The following is a 14709-nucleotide window of genomic DNA, read 5'->3' as shown; positions in this document are numbered from 1 at the left end:
ATATCAACAGCGACATTCCACCTCCCTGCTGATAATGTATATTAGTGGCGACATAGTGTCGTTGGTATTGTCTAAAAAGTCGGCATAGATTTGTGTCAATGTGGCTAGTTCCACAAAATTATATGCGACGGCAATGTGAATATCAGGGGCGAACATGGATACTGTGGAGGTACCATTGATGATCCTACTCCAAACTTGTAGTAAGGATATGGCAGAGGCTGCGACGATAATGCACCAAACATGTAAGGATAATTTGGTGGAGGTTGTGATTGTACTACTCCAAATATGCAAGGCGATCCCATGGGTTGGGATGAGGGTGGTGGAGGTACTCCGTACAGGAATGGATGGACCGAGGGTTGATGAGAAGATGAAGCTGCAGACGTGTCCAGTAAGACCAAGGGTTGAGACAAAAAATTATGTGGAGGCTGAACTTGCACATTAGGTTCATTGGTAAGAAATTGAGACAAGAAATTTACTTCCTTTGTCAATTTCTTTACCGTCTCCACCAAATCACCGTATTGACAAAGTGATTGTTGAGGAGGCGCCTGATATTGCATGTTTTGAGAGGGCTAATTAGAGGATGGCCCTTTCCGCCTCAATTTCCGGCCCAATCCTCGCTTGTCATCGCACCTCCATCCCAGTACTTTTTCTAGGATCTGGATCTAGTCAACTGAGGAAGAACCATCCTCATTCGATGCAGTAGTAGTTGTTTACTGACTTTGCACCACAAAATCAGCCTTCAATTTTTCCAGTTTTAAAGAAAGTGTTAGTAGGATTGAGAAAATAGATTTCTAAGAATAACAAACATATATTTAAGTAAACTTACATAATCTTCTTGAGCAGCTTCGTCTCTTTCTTCAAGTGATAATCCTTCCAATCCTTAATAAGATCCAGGTTCGTCTAAAAATATATGAACATACAGTTAGATAACTTATAATTTAATTAAAATTAATTGCGTTAATTTTTTTCCTTACTTTCTCGTGATGGTGGGCCACCAACGATTTTGAACCCTATGTTGTTGCATGCTTCTGTTGCGCTCTGTTATCCTTATTCTTTTTTGAGCGCTCCACCCAACAAGGACTGGTGAATAACTGACAACTCTTCTTCCACACGTCCTTGCTAACATTCTGACATGGGTTTTCTAGGATTTTTTCCCAATCCCCAAGTCCATTGTAATGCGATGAAAAATGGCGGTGTCTTTCTGTTTTCCTATCGCGATATTGATCTTTCATCTCTGTCTCAATACCATCTATACACCATTCATAATCCGGTCGACCATCGATTTGATAATACCACTACATTGAAAAGAAAAGAGATTAATAATTAATTAAATAAATTGGTCACCTTAAAAAATACTTTTTAGTTGTAGCAATTAATTTAAATTACTGACCTTAATAATGTTTTTGAGTATGTCTTTGAATTCCTTAGGCACTCCTTCCTGTGTATCCAAGAATTCTCTGTGAGACTTGGGTGCTGACAAGGCGGAAATAAGTTGCATGCTCAATCCCCACAAACTTGTATGAGCGTGGATCAAATGTTAGCTCCAATAGATGACCAACTTGTCTATGTCTGGCCTCGAGATCTTTTCCGGTGTTTGTGCCACCCTTTTTCTTTGGTGGGGTTGCTATATTTGTTTGAATAATGAAAAATAAATTAGAAATATTAATATTTTAACAAATAAAAAGCATTAGCATGGTATACAAACAAACAAAATTTGTTGACTTGCATGAAGTGAGGATCCTACTAGGATCTGGGGAAGGTTCACCGCCTACTTCTCTCCCGTGCACTCGCGCCACATCTAATGACATTTTATATTAAGTACAACAAATTTGTTTGTTAGTTTAAACATGTAAACTTATATTTAATTTATTGGAATCAATATACTTAAAAACATGTATTATATTTCTTAATATAAAGTTTTACTAATACAAATATCTAAGTAGAATAATCACTATCATCATTGATTAAGCTACATCTACTGGGAAAAATGCTCAACATTATCATCACTAAGGTCAATAAGCAATTCATCCTCCGCATCCACTTCTTCTAAGTCTTCCAACATATCATCTTCGTCGTCATTAATAAAATCGTCATCAGGCTGGATATATGAGGAAGGCCACTGAGGGGTTTCAACATGTATTGCTAGTTGATCAAATTGTTGCACAACCAATTCTCCAAGTTTGACACTCAATACAAAATTGAATGTAAATACTCTTCAGTTTTCGGAGAGTTCTCCATAATGAACCACTCAGCTATGTTTCGAGTCTTCTCGTTGAGTGAGACAAGAGTTCCCTTACTAAGTGGACGACACTGAGATTGAAACACTGGGAGATTTTGATCCACATATCGAACATCTTCATTCCGATAAGGCTTATTAAATTGTGTTTCTACACCTTTGAAATACATGGAAAAAATTTCAAAGCATTATCTGCAACCTATCCTTCGGCTATGGATCCTTCCGAACGAGCTTTATTCCTCACATAGTTTAATAATTTTTCTCATGTACCTTTCGAAAGGATACATCGATCTCAGAAAGAAATGTCGTCCCATAATAGCTTCGTCAGGCAAGTGCAAAAGCAGATGGATCATTATGTCAAAGAATGCTGGAGGGAAAATTAACTCCATCTTGAATAGAATTAGAATCATGTCATACTTTGCCTTCTCCATATCGTTTATGTTACGGGTCCTTGAGCATAATTGTTTGAAGAAATTGCAAAATTCCATTATTGTGTTTGTTATGAATTTTGGGAGAAACTTTCGTACACCAAATGCAAGCAAACATTGCATGATAACATAACAGTCATGGGATTTCAATCCAACAATGTTTGAGTCATTCTCAGATACTTTCTTCTTCAAATTAGAGCCAAATACATCTAGGAGATTTATGACTTTAAGAAATTGGAGGAATTTTCGTCGCTGATCAAGGGTCAAGACATACAGAGCATGTTGCTTTAATAATATTTTTTTCTCATCTTCATAAATCCACAATGATTTCCCGATTCTCATTTTCTTTAGATCATGTCTTGCATTAGTAGTGTCCTTGGACTTATCATTATCCAACAAAGTTCCAAGAAGACTGTCGCACATATTCTTCTCAACATGCATCACATCTATATTATGTTTTAACATGTTCGAGCTTCAGTACTTAAGTTCAAATAAGATACTTTTTCTCCTCCAGTTACTTTCTCCTACATCTCATTTGCGCTTTACACCCCCAAACATATCATGTTTATCGTGAACTTGAGGAAAGAGACAGTTGACTTGTTCTAAAATTTGTTCACAAGTGAACTTAGTTGGAGGATCTCTTATCTCAACCTTGTCGTGGGATTTTATGTCCTTTCTATACTTGTGATTTTTTTCAAGAAACATTGATGACCAACATAAGACGTCTTTCCAATTAGTCACATCGATGAAGTTTCTTCATTGCATGTTGAAAAAGCTTTGTATCCATGCCCGCTCCATCAAGACAAACTACTACGAGCTGGAAGAACGTTAACTGTCCACAGGAGCGCTGCACGCATCTTGAACAATTGATTTTTTCTGCCATGTCTCGTATCCACCCCATTATTCCACAAGTCTTTTGACTCATCCACTAACGACTTCAAACACACACACACACACACACACACATAAATATCATATTAAAATGCACAACAAAGATAGAAATTTGACATAAAAATAAACATTGGTATACCAATATAGAGCTTCTATTTTTTCCTTTCACAGACAAAATTAAAAACAAAACATAAAGTTAGTAAATCAAAACTAAATTTGAAATTTATACACACACACACACATATACAATTATTTACACACATATATAAATATGAAATAAAAAATTTGAGAAACATTAAAACAAACAAAAAAACAAACCTGGAGGTGGTGGAGGCGGTACCGTGGCAGAGGTGGTGGTTCTTCAATTTTTTTAGGTTTTGAGATTTAGGGCATTTTGGGATTGGGGAAGTGTAGAGGGGAAATAGAGAGGCGAAATGGAAAGGGAAAATGGAGGAGTGGAGAAATGAATAACCGGTGGCGATAGGAATTTTTTTGGGATTTCGGGTAGAGGCAGGGGAAGGGGTTGACAACAAAGGGATGGTGGTGGAGGGGGTGGCGTATGGCAAGGCGAGGGTTTTCGATTCGGGGCGGCTGGATTCGCAACAGGTTCTCGAGGTCCCTTTTAGCGGCGATACCTGTTGCCTCTAAAAGTTGGTTCTAGTTAAAAAGACGACACCATTCTTGTAAAAAATTAAATATGCAGATAATTCGTACAACATTAGTGGTGACAAGTCACCGCAAATAATAAGGTTTTTTTTGCTGCACCATCAGCGATGCACATATCCTCAAGTAGCTGCCACAATGTCCCCGTTGATAACTCCCCAAAATAATATTTTAATAACGATAACTATCAGCAGCGACAGAACTTTGGCACTGCTAATAACCCTATTATTAGCGATCACCATGTGTCACCGCTGAAAGACCTTTTTCTTACTGTGTATGTTACAACCACTAAATCAGCCTCATGCAACCAAATAAATTTATAAATATAAAGATGCAACTTAAGCAACTATAACACATAAAATAACTTAAATAACCCAGTGCAACCTTCAACAACTCACAAAAATCCAATTTCAACCTCATAAGGATGAAATTTGAGGTTGTAGTAGTGAATTGAATGTTTGCATTTGAGGTTGCACTGAGCTGCAAAAAATGGATAAGGATGAAAATGCAAAAAAAAAAAATTAAAAAATTGTTTTACGTTGCATTGACCTTGTATTTGAGGTTGGAATGAGTTGCATTCAATTGCATGGACTGCAATTGAAGTTATAGTTGGTTGCATGAGTATGATAAAATTTGCAAATGAATTTTTTTAAAGGTGCTTTATGTTGCATTAAGGTTTTTTAGGTAGCATTGGACTTGCATTTGAGGTTGAAGTAAGTTGCTTAGGTTGCATTCAATTGCATGGGCTTGCATTTAAGGTTGTATAGTGGGTTGCATTAGGTTGTAGTGAGTTTCATTTGAAATTACATTTGGGTTGCTCTAGATTGCATTTGAAATTACATTGGGCTTACAATTAAGGTTGTAGTGGGTTGCATTTGGGTTGCTCTGGGTTGCATTTGAAACTGTATTGGGTTGCATGTGTTGCTTTAGGTTGTATGAGGTTACAATGGGTTGCATTTGATATTGCAGTGGGTTGTATTTGGTTACATAATCACTTGTAATTGAGATTGCAGTGAGTTGTTTTAGGTTGCAATGGATTGCATTGGTCTTCCATCTGAGGTTGTAGTGAATTGCATGATTAACGTAAGGATGAAATTCGCAAAATATTTTTTAAAGTTGTTTTAAGCTGCATTTGAGGTTGTAGTGAATATTGAAGATGTGAATTTGAGTTTCAATTGTAGGCAATTATAAAATTCAAATTTCGGTCCAAAGTAATACAAGAGAGTATCTAAGGGTTCCAAAAAAGTTTGGTGGCATTTGGAATAATTTTGGGACCTTTGGAAGTGTTGAAAGTTAGAGAGGGTGGCGATACGTCACCACCCAAGAGGCGAGACATCGCCTAAAAGCTAGGGTTTCCAGAAACCCTAACAGGCGATACATCGTCCCCTGCAGTATTACGTGAAATACGTAAATGTTCTAAATGACATATTTTCAACTATAATTCTATTGGTTAGACATAATGACAGTGCCTACTCTATATAAGGGTCAAAATTACTGATTTGGAAGACTTGATCACTCTCTACAATCTCTCTCTACCCTCTCTCTCTATCTCTAAGAAGCTCTAAGTTTTCTCCAAGAACTCTCTAAGAAAGTGCTTGACTTTGAGAGTTGAAGGCTTGTTCAATCTCACTCCTCATTTCATAAAGAGAAGGCCTCATCAATGATGGCTAGGAAATAGAGTATTAGGAGATTGTTTTCCAACGTGCATAAGACTTGGTGTGTGTTTGGTTTGCTCAAGGACTGTGTAACGACCCAAATTCGCTAATAAGGTTTAATGGCCTTGATTAGCGTGCCAGGAGGGCATAATGGAATTTATGTGTGATTTAAGTGAGTAAAATGCATGATTATAATTTAAAGCATGATTATATGACTATTTGAATATTTGAGATGCATGACTATGTGTATTAGTATGCATGTAGGCCCTGGTTGTGTTAGAAGGGCATAATTGTAATTTTGGCCATTTTGGGCATAACACTATTGATATGTGCTGATTGTTGAGACCACATTGTGATGTGGATGTATCTGTGATTTGTGACTCGAGACGATCCTAGAGAGCAGATTAGCGGAAAAGTCATGGCGGGAATTTATACTCGGCTCGGGTCGAGCCTGGGGGTATAAATCAGGAAATTTAGAGAATATATTGAGGTTAATTTTGATAATGAGGATTACATATTTGGTGATTTATCAGGTATTGGGAAGCAAGCGGGAAAATATTAGAGACACTTGAGGATTAGCGGGAATTGGGTAAAATGACAAAAACGGCCCTACATGGACAAAAGGGTTTAGAATTAATAGGGAGGGCATTTTGGTCAATTGGCGTTTTAGAGATTGATTATTGAGGCTTTATATACTTAGTGGGATTGTTAGAAAGAGTGTAAAGGCTGTGGAAAAGAAAGAAAAAGGAAGAAAAGAAAAGAGAGAAAAACAGAGGGATTTTTTCCAAAAGGATCGGTTTGTGGTTCTCCCACCACTTCTCTTCAAATTTCTTGGGGCAAAGCTCAGTGGAGAGCTAGGATAGGCTGAGCATCAAGGATCTTAAGTTGGACTTGAAGATTTGGCAAGGATTAGCAAGAACACATCAACTTTTGAGGTAAGATTTTAGAGTTTTCAGTTTTAAGGGTTTGGCTGGTTTGAGCTGTGTTTTGAGCTGAGATGATGGGAATTTTAGGGAATTTCTGGGCAAGCTTTGAGGAAGAGCAAGCTAAGGAGGTCTAGGAAATGAATCAAGGTCGAAATTGCATCAACGGTATGAATTCTAAGCCTTTAACTTGATGTTTGACTGAATTTCTGGGTTTAGGGTTCATCTATGGTGAATCTTGAGATTTGGGATGCATGAGCTTGGGTTTTGAAATTTGGGGATGCTTGGGATGAGTGGATAGTGTTTATAAGCTTGATTTTGAGTTTGTTAAAGATTTGGGGAAGGTTGGGTTGAGTTTGGCTCAAAGAAATCGCAGAAAAAGAAAGCTGGTGTTGCCTGCCTGCAACTAGCGCTACAGCGCTAGTCTTTGGACGCTGTAGCGCTAGGCCCTGTTTCTGGGGATGTCGATTCTGCTTGTAGCGCTATAGCGCCCCCTTTTGAGCGCTGTAGCGCTACCCTATTCCCAGAAAGGGGTTTTTGGGTTATTTTTGAGGGATTTTGACCTAGGGTTCGGGGTTCGATTCCACCACCTTGTTTTATGGATCTAGGACTTCCTAGGGGGCTCGGGATTTGTCCCGAGGCTAGGTTTTCGGACTTGGGGTTCGATGTTGACTTTGACCTATGGCTGTGTTTAGGTGTGCGCTAAGGCTCGAGTGGGATCGTGCTCAAGGAGTTAAGTGTTGAAAGCTATCTAATTGACAGGTAAGAAAACTATAGCACCCGTAGGACAGGGCATGGGCCCATGATGTGATTGCAGGGCACGACCCTATATTGCATGCTGAGATGATTGCAGGGCATGGCCCTATATTGCATTACATGTTACGGTGCAGACTTAATTGAATTAATATATGTTTGTATGCTACTTGAGTTATACTATTTGCAATTTTAGTAGAGAACGGCAAAGGCCGAGAATAGAAGCGGGGCTGGAAGTAACACTTAGCACGTGGAATGCTTATAGTCAGGGTGGGACCCCAATGGATACATGGGTTATCCTTACGGTGAGGACCGAGATACCAGACCTGGGTAATGCTTCCGGAACGGCATGGCCGTGTTTGTTTAGTCTGATGGACTACTTGGTTATCTGTGGATTATCTGATAGGTTGATTATATATTATGCATATGCTATGTGCTGTTTGAGTTTTCTTGTTGGGCTTCGGCTCACGGGTGCTCTGTGTTGCAGGTAAGGGCAAAGATAAGTCAACCAGCCATGAGTACGGAGAGCATGAAGCGACGCGTACATGTTTGGCCTGGCCGACTGCTTTGGTTGGGGGTTTATTTGAGAAAATGCTGTAGTAATCTGTAATTTTAATAATTAATCGATTGTAAACTTATTTTAAGTTGTAAATGGTTTTCAAACCTTATTTTGGGATCCCAAATGTTGAATACTAGAAGTTTTCAATGAAACAACGCATTTTTAAAGATTACAGCCTTAGCATTTGCTTAATCACACTTTTGTTTTAAAATCCTCGGTTAGCGAGTTTTTTGCACAAAGTTTTTTTTAAAACTCACTTAGTAACGGCTCTAAGGTAGTAGGGCGTTACAACTTGGTATCAGAGCGAGCCAAGGTTTATTGGTTCTGGAGATCGACCGAACATGTACGCTCGCTGTCAGTGACAAGCTCGACTCAGGGTTGGTTGTAATTAATGATTGATATGCCTGAATATGTGTTTAAATGCCCCGTTTGCCTGCTTGCTTATATGGAGCATGTTGAATGAGTTGGCATATGCATGAGATACTATTGGGGCTGGGCCCTTGACTATTGCATGTTGAGATTAAAGTGTGCTGAATAATATTATTATGCATGTGGATGAATATTGGGATAATGGTTCGCATATTGAGTTTATGTGGTTAATTGTTTAAATTGAATTCCTATGTAATATCCGTTTATTGGCATGTATGAAGCATGTTGAGACCTGGGTATACTTGGTGATGTTGTAATCTGGTAGCTAAATGTATATCATTGTGGATTTGGCCTATATATGCTTTGTGTGTGCATGATAACTGTGGTTATTTGGATCTAGTTGTGGTTTAGTTCAGAGTATGAACCATAGAGCTTAGGAGTTCGGTCAGTTTTGGCAGATGAACTCGAATTGTTTGTTCCTAGAAGGGTTATGTGGACTAGATATTTGGTTGAAAGGGGGATTCTAGATATAAGTTGGAGTTAAAGATCTCCATTTATCCCTGAAAGCAGCAGCAGAGGGTCACTAGTGTGTGAGTAAGCTGTGGAGTTTATTAGTTGAGATGGAACAGAAGAACAGCGGATTTCTCTGAGAAAATAGCTGATTTCGATGTTTTAACAGTAAGGTTACCAGTGTTGGTTTACTGTGAGAGTATGGATAGATAAGGGTATTATATGAAAGGCTTAAAGGGTGTTATCCTCTGGTTTTGAGGAGAGTTCGGGTTGACAAGGAATTTATCAATGGATGGGCAAAGTTAATTCCACCCTTGGTTAAGAGGATGAGAGATCCTGATTAGAGGGTTGTGTTAAATATTGAGGCACAGAGATGTCTGGAAATGGTACTCGAGCTGAGGTACTGGCTTAATGGGTTGGAAAGAACCTAGATGATGAATTGATAGTAGAGGTTATAAAGGCATGATCTGAACTGTGGAAGGCGGAGACCTTATAAGATTGGTTTGGATTGATATAGTGGCAATAGTGTAAATTTTTGGGTTTGGTGAATTGGGTAATTCATTTCGGAAATTTATACTGATGGATGTATCTGGAATTGATGGCGACCCATTTAAGGATTGAACTCTGGGATAGTCCAAGGTATTTGGGCCGCTCTGATGTAAGAATTTTTCGTCTATATGTGGATGGCGGAGAGGGCCATGTTGTTCGAGGAACTGATGAATGATGTATAGAGCATAAGTGCCAAAACTGCAAATGGCAGTGCTTCCTTTCATGGAGTTAGTAAAGATAGATTCGTGATAATCGAGTTAAAAGAACCCCGGATAGTTCTGTGGCTTCTGGTTTTGCCAGAAAGGGGGAAAAGTCTGATTGATAAGATGGTACTTTTATTGATAGAATGTAGCAAGGGCAGATTCTCAATTTTTGAGGTAGAAGGACCCCAAACAGTGCTAGGGCACCTAATTTGAGATTGAAAGGAAGCCTGGTTGAAAAGGTAGTTATGAAGATGGTGACAGGAACCAGGGAGGTTATTTGGTATGCACGTGAGGGAGAGGATGCCACCTGAGAGGAGGTCAGGCGAGGGCATGACTTCTACATAGAATGACTCGATATGTTAGGATGGACTTCACATGGTGAGGGAACAGAAAACTAGAGTGCCTCGCTACATTCGAAGTTTGAGGTTGATTCCTCGAGGATGAGTACTTAACTGAATGGTTTGTGCGTTAGTCATGTAACGAACTGGAAGAACTCGGTGTTGAGAATGTTCCGAGAAGGAGTTGGACATAGAGAGTTTTCCTCATGGGTGTTATATGAGAGGCTGAAGATAGTAACACTTATTGAGAAGGAATTAGAAACTTCTGGCAGATGAATTGGGATGCAAGTAATCAAGAAGTTCACAGTGAGGACAATAGGGTTCGTCTTAAGGAAGCCTCAACACGAGCCATAGTGAGAAGGTTAATCGGTTAAGAGATAACCATGGATTGTAAAGGATATCATCTAGAGTATGTTAGTGAGACTGAGTGGAACTGAGCTGGCCAGTGGAAAAATTTTATGGGAATGTAAAGAAAGATTTGGGGGTACTTCAAGGTCGGGCTACAGATAGGATTGGTATAAGGAATGTTGTAAAAGATGGTTTTGGCTGATAGAAAAATCTACTGAAGCAATCGAAGGAATTTGACCCTGGAGTAGCCAGAGTGTTATACTGCGGGGATTGTTAGCATTGTCGGTAAGGAATAAAAGTTTGAGGTTGGATACGAGTCAGGACAATGTCCCCAAGAGTTGATATATGATCTGGTCATTAGCAGCTGGAAATCAAGGAAAGAGACATCTCGGGAATTTTATTTTGCACCGGGTAGGGTGTGAGGAGTTTGTAACAAAGATTTTGGATTGGTTTAAGCTCCAACCGCATAGATAAGTTCTTTAGGTAGAGAATGCATGAACGGTATGGGCAAGTCTCCTTCAAGCTCATGAGCAGTATATGTGGATTACTCCCAGACGGAGATGGTGAGCAACTGATTATTATGCTGAAGAAGTTAGTACCCAGGAGGCAGGGTCACAGGTAAGGTTCTACGGAGTGTCATTTTGGGTGTTGTTAGGAGTACTCAGAGTAGAGCTATAAGAAGAAAGGACAGGTATAATGAGATTTGATCTGAAGCCACAAAGAAGCTAATGAAGAATATCTGAAGAGTAGAAAGCATAACAGGAGTGGTAAGCACGTCATCTATTGCATAAGTATCTCCGGAGACAACTACATCAGAGATGAGGAGAACAGTAAAACTTGAGGTTAGACGGAATAAGTGGTGTCAAATCAGAAAAATTCAGAAGACAAGGTAAGAATTGATTGGTATCTGGCGATGCTGGATTATGTGTGTGATATGGTTAAGCATAGAGTGATAGCATAAAGAACCTAATTCATGTTGAGGGTATGGAACTGTGGGGGTGCATCATAGATTGGGCACGCCCAGGCGCCAATTGACGCGAGGTTGGATCGAACCTTGCAGGAAGTGAAAGAATGAATCATGGTTGATATACTTGGAACGTTAAGCTGTCAGTTATGCATGTCATAAGGTACTTGAGTGTTGGGTGTTAGTAAGAAAGATAACGTTGAGACCTAGATGTGGTGAAAAGTAACAGACGGATGATCAGTGTTTGAAATCCTCGATTGAACGAGGGGAAATTTAATTGGAGGCGGAACTCCTAACTGAGAGGCGTGTGTCAGTCAAGGGATAACGCCATAGATTGTAATGGAGTGGACAAGGCAACGACTGAGATTGGCATAACGTTAGTAGGTATGATTAGCTGGTGAGTGTCACTGAACTATGGAATCCAAAGTGTTGACTTTGGTTGGAGCAGGGAAGGACCCTGCCAAGGTGGTACAGGTTAGGATACCTGGATCGAGTGAAGGATCCAATTAGAATTTGGTATTTGAATGAGAATTCTGAATGGATATCATTCCACCTCCTAGGGTACGTTGTACCGGGAGGGTTGAGCGGGTGACAGAATTTTGTGTTTTCTTTGGAACACTGAGGGGTTAAGAGATGTGGTAGTGTATCATGGGAATAGACCACATTAGACCTTAAGTAAGGTGTTTGGACATGAAAAGTTTTTAACTCAGTTGATGGAGTTAATGTAGTTGGTTCAAGTGAACTGGTTTCAGGGTAGAACGTCGATGATACTAAATTAAGACCCTATAGTATTTTAAATTTTGGAAAGAATCTAGAGAACGAAGAGAACAGAGTGGGAATCTGGAATTATCAGTTGATTGCAAGTGGAATAGCAGTCTGAAAGCTTATCAGATATCTTACAGAATTAAGCGTTGATTATGCGAATACTTGAGGTATTAAGGGAAGTGTAATCCCTGATAAGTTAGTCATGGTGGCAGATGCTGGCGTCTTGTTAAAGTAACACGACATAGGACAAGGTAAGGGGTGAAAGGTAGTGGATACTAAGATTTGGCATTGGTTCAGAGTGAAAGCCAAAGAGGTTGTTGGAACTCTTAAGGCAGGAGTGTCTGCCTATTTGAAAGAATAAAAGAGCTTGTAAATTGTTAAATATTGAGGAAATAAAGTTCCGGAAAGGAAAGATTTGTATCTCTACGTAATAACAGAGGAGGACTTGTATGGTGTTCAGAGAGAGAGGGGAGAGTTCTGACTCTTGATTCAACATAAATTCTGAAGTTCTACCAAGGGTTAAGCCAGCGGGGCCTACAAGTTGATCCCACCTGGTAGGGGTGATGACTTATGAGTATCTTTGGAAATAGGATTTAGACAGCAAGGTAATCATTGTAATCTAAGCAGACCCTGAAGTTTCAGCAGGGTTGCGGTGTAAGCAAGAAGCTAACAAAAGTATGGCTATTAGACAAAATCTTGTGGGGCAAGATTGTTACTCTTGTAAGAGTGTTGTTGAAAAGTAAAGTAAAGGCGGTGGACCTTGGAAATTATGGTCAGAGTTGCGGGTTTACTGACTGATGTGTTTGGGTAAATTTCGAGGACGAAATTTTTATGAGGAGGGGATAGTTGTAACGACCCAAATTCGCTAATAAGGTTTAAGGGCCTTGATTAGCGTGCTAGGAGGGCATAATGGGATTTATGTGTGATTTAAGTGAGTAAAATGCATGATTATAATTTAAAGCATGATTATATGACTATTTGAATATTTGAGATGCATGACTATGTGTATTAGTATGCATGTAGGCCCTGATTGTGTTAGAAGGGCATAATTGTAATTTTGGCCATTTTGGGCATAACACTATTGATATGTGCTGATTGTTGAGACCACATTGTGATGTGGATGTATCTGTGATTTGTGACTCGAGACGATCCTAGAGAGCAGATTAGCGGAAAAGTCATGGCGGGAATTTATACTCGGCTCGGGTCGAGCCTGGGGGTATAAATCAGGAAATTTAGAGAATATATTGAGGTTAATTTTGATAATGAGGATTACATATTTGGTGATTTATCAGGTATTGGGAAGCAAGCGGGAAAATATTAGAGACACTTGAGGATTAGCGGGAATTGGGTAAAATGACTAAAACGGCCCTACATGGACAAAAGGGTTTAGAATTAATAGGGAGGGCATTTTGGTCAATTGGCGTTTTAGAGATTGATTATTGAGGCTTTATATACTTAGTGGGATTGTTAGAAAGAGTGTAAAGGCTGTGGAAAAGAAAGAAAAAGGAAGAAAAGAAAAGAGAGAAAAACAGAGGGATTTTTTCCAAAAAGATCGGTTTGTGGTTCTCCCACCACTTCTCTTCAAATTTCTTGGGGCAAAGCTCAGTGGAGAGCTAGGATAGGCTGAGCATCAAGGATCTTAAGTTGGACTTGAAGATTTGGCAAGGATTAGCAAGAACACATCAACTTTTGAGGTAAGTTTTTAGAGTTTTCAGTTTTAAGGGTTTGGCTGGTTTGAGCTGAGATGATGGGAATTTTAGGGAATTTCTGGGCAAGCTTTGAGGAAGAGCAAGCTAAGGAGGTCTAGGAAATGAATCAAGGTCGAAATTGCATCAACGGTATGAATTCTAAGCCTTTAACTTGATGTTTGACTGAATTTCTGGGTTTAGGGTTCATCTATGGTGAATCTTGAGATTTGGGATGCATGAGCTTGGGTTTTGAAATTTGGGGATGCTTGGGATGAGTTGAGAGTGTTTATAAGCTTGATTTTGAGTTTGGTAAAGATTTAGGGAAGTTTGGGTTGAGTTTGGCTCAAAGAAATCGCAGAAAAAGAAAGATGGTGTTGCCTGCCTGCAATTAGCGCTACAGCGCTAGTCTTTGGGCGCTGTAGCGCTAGGCCCTGTTTTTGGGGATGTCGATTCTGCTTGTAGCGCTATAGCGCCCCCTTTTGAGCGCTGTAGTGCTACCCTGTTCCCAGAAAGGGGTTTTTGGCTTATTTTTGAGGGATTTTGACCTAGGGTTCGGGGTTCGATTCCACCACCTTGTTTTGTGGATCTAGGACTTCCCGGGGGGCTCGGGATTGGTCCCGTGGCTAGGTTTTCGGACTTGGGGTTCTGTGTTGACTTTGACCTATGGCTGTGTTTAGGTGTGCGTTAAGGCTCGAGTGGGATCGTGCTCAAGGAGTCAAGTGTTGAAAGCTATCTAATTGACAGGTAAGAAAACTATAGTACCCGTAGGATAGGGCATGGGCCCATGATGTGATTGCAGGGCATGGCCCTATATTTCATGCTGAGATGATTGCAGAGCACGACCCTATATTTCATTACATGTTAGGG

The sequence above is a fragment of the Humulus lupulus genome, chromosome 2 (assembly GCF_963169125.1).
Source record: "Humulus lupulus chromosome 2, drHumLupu1.1, whole genome shotgun sequence".
NCBI classification, from domain to species: domain Eukaryota; kingdom Viridiplantae; phylum Streptophyta; class Magnoliopsida; order Rosales; family Cannabaceae; genus Humulus; species Humulus lupulus.
Note: the sequence above shows the minus strand (reverse complement) of the source record.